Source organism: Notolabrus celidotus, chromosome 4 (assembly GCF_009762535.1).
Source record: "Notolabrus celidotus isolate fNotCel1 chromosome 4, fNotCel1.pri, whole genome shotgun sequence".
In the NCBI taxonomy this organism is placed as follows: Eukaryota; Metazoa; Chordata; class Actinopteri; order Labriformes; family Labridae; genus Notolabrus; species Notolabrus celidotus.
In genome coordinates this window covers 38,920,788-38,926,787 of record NC_048275.1, presented here as the reverse complement: position 1 = coordinate 38,926,787, position 6,000 = coordinate 38,920,788, and the positions used below count along the sequence as shown (strand labels likewise).

General features: G+C 44.0%; 1 protein-coding gene across 1 annotated transcript in view; it reads right to left on the bottom strand.

Moving 5' to 3' along the window:
• Positions 1-6,000, bottom strand: part of LOC117811230 (NACHT, LRR and PYD domains-containing protein 3-like) — a 574,987-nt gene that overhangs the window by 561,606 nt on the left and 7,381 nt on the right.

Sequence of the window (6,000 nt, the reverse complement as noted above, 5' to 3'; positions counted from 1 at the left end):
GTGTGTGTTTATGTGTGTCTGTCTGTGTGTGTGTGCGTGTGTTTGTGTTAGTGTGTGCTTTTCTGCATGTGTGTGTGTGAGTGTAGTTTTTTGTGTTTGTGTGTGTGTGTGTGTGTGTGTGTGTCTGTGTTTGTGTGTGGGCGTGTTTGTGTGTCTGCATGTGTGTACGTGAGTGTTTGTGTGTGCGTGTTTGCGCGTGTGTGTGTGTTTGCATGTGTCTGTCTGTGTGTGTGTGCGTGTGTTTGTGCAAGTTTGTGCTTTTCTGCATGTGTGTGTGTGAGTGTATTATTATGTGTGTGTGTGTGTTTGTGTGTGGGCGTGTGTCTGCATGTGTGTATGTGCGTGTTTGTGTGTGTGCGTGTGTTTGTATCTGCATGTGTGTGTGTGCGTGTGTTTGTGTGTGTGTGGGCGTGTGTTTGTGTGCGTTTTTGCGTGTGTGTGTGCGAGTTTGTGTTTGCGTGTGTGTGTGTGTTTATGTGGGCGTGTTTGCGTGTGTGTGTTTGTGTGTGCGTGTTTGTGTGTGCGTGTTTGCGCGTGTGTGTGTTTGCGTGTGTCTGTCTGTGTGTGTGTGCATGTGTTTGTGTTAGTGTGTGCTTTTCTGCATGTGTGTGTGTGAGTGTATTATTGTGTGTGTGTGTGTGTGGGGGCGTGTGTTTGTGTGTCTGCATGTGTGTATGTCAATCTCAATCAATCAATCAATCAATCTTTATTTGTATAGCGCCAAATCACAACAAACGTTATCTCAAGACGCTTTTACAAACAGAGCAGGTCTAGACCACTCTATGTCAAATTATGAACAGAGACCCAACACCAAGACAGGATAAGACTTAGTCTGACCCCACCTTAATCCACCATGAGCATTGCACATCGCAGTATTTAGCTAGTTACAGCGGAGAGGAAAAACTTCCTTTAACAGGCAGAAACCTCGAGCAGGACCAGACTCATGTTAGACAGACATCTGCCTCGACCGAGTTGGGTCTGGAAAGACAGATAGAGGGGAGTAAGAGTGAGAAGTGATAGTGATGAGACGAGTCGTAGAAGCTGTTGCCGCTGGAGTCCAGCACGTCCGTATCAGCTGGAGTCCAGATCGTCAACAGCAGGAGGACGTCTACGGCAGCTCAGAGGAATCTACGAGACAATGGAGCTCAGGGACTCCAGAAAGGTCTATGGTTAGTAACTTTAATGGGACAGGCAGAGTTAAAGTAAGTGATGAGGGGGTTGGGGGGAAGAGGGTGAGCTAGGATCCCAGTGTGTCAGTGTGCCAGTTCCCCCGGCAGTCTAGGCCTATAGCAGCATGACAAAAGCTGGTCCAAGCCTGATCCAGCTCTAACTATAAGCTTTATCAAAAAGGAAAGTTTTAAGTCTACTCTTAAAAGTAGAGAGGGTGTCTGCCTCCCGGACCCTGACTGGTAGATGATTCCAAAGGAGAGGGGCCTGATAACTGAAGGTTCTACCTCCCATACTACTTTTAGAGATTTTAGGTACAACTAGCAAGCCTGCATGTTGGGAGCGTAGAGTTCTAGAGGGGTAATAGGGCACTATGAGCTCTTTAAGATACGAAGGTGTCTGATTTTTAAGGGCTTTGTAGGTTAAAAGAAGGATTTTAAATTCTATTCTACATTTTATTGGGAGTCAGTGTAGAGAAGCTAGCACTGGAGAGATGTGCTCCCTCTTCCTAGTTTTAGTCAATACTTGAGCTGCGGCGTTTTGAACTATGTGTGTTTGTGTGTGTGCGTGTGATTGTGTGTGTATCTGCATGTGTGTGTGTGCGTGTGTTTGTGTGTGTGTGTGCATGTTTGTGTGTGCGTGTTTGCATGTGTGTGTGTGTTTGTGTGTTTTTGTGTGTGTGTGTGCGTGTTTGTTTGTGTGTGTGTGTGTGTGTGCGTGTTTGTGTGCGTGTTTGCATGTGTGTGTGTGTGTTTGTGTGCATGTTTGCATGTGTGTGTGTGTGTTTGTGTGTGCCTGTTTGTGTGTGCCTGTTTGTGTGTGTGTGTGTGTGTGTGTGTGTGCGCGTGTGTGTGTGTGTTTGTGTGTGCCTGTTTGTGTGTGCGTGTGTTTGTGTGTGCTTCAGAGTTCAGTTCAGTTCAGACGACTTGATCAATCCTCGAAGGGCAATTCTGTTTCCAGTTTATAGAAACAATGTAAATAATTAGGGAACAAAAAGAAACCAATAAAAACCTTCACAGCAGCATATAGAAAACCACATTCACATGTCAGTGCCAACAGATCAGCAGGAGCAGCAATAAATACATTAAATACATGCATTAGGAAGTAAGATACACCTGAGACTCCAAATATAGCATAGCCACAATTGGTTCCAGTTTACCTCTCAGCATTTAGCAGGCTGATAGCTGAAGGGATAATTGAGTTGGAGTATCTATTTGTTTTCCTTGGGGTTGCATGATAGCACCACCCAGAGGGCATAAGAGAAAAGTCAGAGGAGAGAATGTGGCCAGCCTGATCTATTATTCCTCTGACTTTCTGGACCACACGTTTCTTCCAGAGGGAGCTCAAGTCCTTCAGCTGGACTCCAATAATCTTGGAGCAGACTTTAACTATCTGATTCAGACTATTTCTGTCCTTTACAGACAATCCATTGAACCAGCAAATGAAGGAAAATGTTAAAATACTTTCAATGAAAGAATGATAAAAACAAGATAGGATGACCTCCAAAACACTGAAAGAGTTCAGCTTCTGCAGCAAGTGAATCCTTTGTTGATTACGTTTAACTATTGACTCTGTGTTCTGAACAAACTGAGGTTCAGAGTCAAACACAGTTCAGAGATCATTAGAAGATTTAACAATTTGTACATCTTCACCATGAGTGATGCTGGCTTCAGGTGAAGGCCTCTGGCCAGTCCTTCTAAAGGCTATAACCAGTTCTTTAGTTTTTTGGACATTAAGGTAAAGAAAGTTATCATCACACCATTTAACAAACATTGATAAAGTATCTCCATGGCCTGACTCAGAACCCTGAAGAAGAGACAGCAGAGCTGAGAACCAGATAGCTGCTCCTACAGCTTGGACATGTGACCATTCATTAAAACCCGCTGGACTCTGTTTGTTAAAATGTTTAAAGGCAACAATAAAATCTGACCAGGCAATTTAAAATGAGAGGAGAGTCTCAATTAAAATATGAGGCTGCATTTTATAGAAAGCTGATGAAAAATCAGCAAATAAAAGTCTGGCATGAGATCTTGGCTTTTCAAGGAGCCTATGGCATGGCATCATCCACACTTTTCCCAGCTTGATAGGCAAACTGTAGCGGATCAAGTCTTCCCTCATGGAGATGACTTCTTCTTCTAAGATTTTTTCAGATGTTTTCTTCACCAATGATGTCAGAGCCACTGGTCTAATATCATTCAGATCCCTCGGTTTATTTGATTTCGGTACAGGAATTATTGTGGCTGTTTTCCAAATAGATGTTACCTGACCACTATCGGCACACATCAGAAAAAGTTTAGTGAACACGTCACTGAGCTGGTCAGCACAGTGACGCAGTGTGCGTCCACAAATTAAGTCAGGGCCAGCAGCCTTCCTAATGTAAACTGTATTAAACAATGATGTGACTGTTTTCTGGGCAACCACAAGGACAGAATGACGGCTGTGGCTCAGTGGGTAGAGTCGGCCGTCTATCAATCGGAAGGTTGGCGGTTCGATCCCAGCTCCTGCAGTCACATGCCGAAGTGTCCTTGAGCAAGACACTGAACCCCAAATTTCTCCCTCTGTTGTTCAGAGGTGTGTGAATGTGTATGAATGAGATTAGCTAACACTGATGGTCCCTTACTGTACTAGCCTCTACCATCAGTGAGTGAATGGGTATGAATGGGTGAATGCGACAAGTAGTGTAAAAGCGCTTTGAGTGCTCAGAAAGACTAGAAAAGCGCTATATAAGTACAAGTCCATTTACCATTTAACAAGGGACTGTCTCATCATGGAAATATCACAAAGGAAGTCAGTCCTTTCACAACGAGAGAAAAATTTTGAGTGGACTGATGAATGGATGCAATGGACTTAATTCCACTCCAGGCTTCTCTTAGGTCCCCACCACTAAACTGATTCTCAATGTTATTCTTACACTTTAGTTTTGCCTTCCTGATTTCCACCTCTACCTCCCTGGAGACAGCCCTGATCTCTAGTGGGTCACCAGAGTAGAAAATCCTTTTCTTTTTGTTGATAACTGATTTTAGTTCCTTTGTGACCCAAGGCTTATTATTTGGATAAGTAAACATCTTTTTTTAGTAGGGATAACCAGATCCACACAAAAGGTAATGTAAGAGGATATTTTTTCTGTAAGCTCATTAGAATCCTCACGAGTATCATAGAAACACTGCCAATGTACACTCAAAGCACGCCTGAAGAGAGGACATACCACTTTCTGACCACCTTTTCACTGTCCTTTCCTTATGTTGGAGATGTTGAAAACAAGGTTTGTAGACAGGCATAAGAAAATCACTGTTGTGATAAGAAGCACCGAAAGAAGGCATAGGCATAGACTCGTATGCTCCACTGACTGAACCATAACAGAGATCCAGTGTGGTGTTCTTCCATGTTGTTGCACAGGTGACATATTGTTCATACGTTCTCCAAGTTTTATCAAGTTTACAATGATTCAAATCCCCAAGGATAAATGTAGGTGCATCTGAACATATCGAGTTCAGATTGTGTGTAATTATACTTTTAATAAAGACTGCTGTACGACGCACGCGGAGTGCAGAGACACGGTGACAGCTACCTCACACACTCTTCCTCACCTGCATGTGTTTACTGTGTTAATGAGAACAGTGTGGAGTAAAGCCATGACCGGTTCTCACAGTTATTATCTTACATATCATCACAATCAGTCAGAGCGCAGGCCAAGCTGCCCGTGATGAAACCAACACATTAACACTTATATATCATGGATCAAACTTCTGTCAGATAATATCAGAGAGAGGAGATCTCTGAAGGACGTGAGCTCTCTGTAATGTGAAATAAAAGTGTGTGTCCTGTAAACATGAAACACTGCAGTGAGACCGTTTGTCATGATGAATGATGGATGCTCTGACGGATGCATGATCGCTGCAGCGACATGGAGTCGCACCATATTTTTATTTGTATTTCTTTTGTGTCCCTCCTGTTGTAAGAAACAAACAATGCATGCTCTCTGACCTCCGCTTCATTCATGAGGACCACGGTTTGTGTGTCAGAGACTTTATTTCCTCTGTCTTCCTCTCTGTTGTTGCCGTGATTCACCGTGAGAACCTTTGATCTTCCAGCTCATTTCAATCAATCAATCTTTATTTGTATAGCGCCAAATCACAACAAACGTTATCTCAAGACTCTTTTACAAACAGAGCAGGTCTAGACCACTCTATGTCAAATTATGAACAGAGACCCAACACCAAGACAGGATAAGACTCAGTCTGACCCCACCTTAATCCACCATGAGCATTACACATTGCAGTATTTAGCTAGTTACAGTGGAGAGGACAAACTTCCTTTAACAGGCAGAAACCTCGAGCAGAACCAGACTCATGTTAGACAGCCATCATGCCTCGACCGAGTTGGGTCTGGAAAGAGGGATAGAGGGGAGTAAGAGAGAGAAGTGATAGTGATGAGACGAGCAGTAGTAGCTGTTGCCGCTGGAGTCCAGCACGTCCGTATCAGCTGGAGTCCAGATCGTCCACAGCAGGAGGACGTCTACGGCAGCTCAGAGGAATCTACCAGACAAGGGAGCTCAGGGACTCCAGAAAGGTCTATGGTTAGTAACTTTAATGAGACAGGCAGAGTTAAAGTAAGTGATGAGGGGGTTGGGGGGGAAGGGGGTGAGCTAGGATCCCAGTGTGTCAGTGTGCCAGTTCCCCTCGCAGTCTAGGCCTAGCAGCATGACACAAGCTGGTCCAAGCCTGATCCAGCTCTAACTATAAGCTTTATCAAAAAGGAAAGTTTGAAGCCTACTCTTAAAAGTAGAGAGGGTGTCTGCCTCCTGGACCCTGACTGGTAGATGATTCCAAAGGA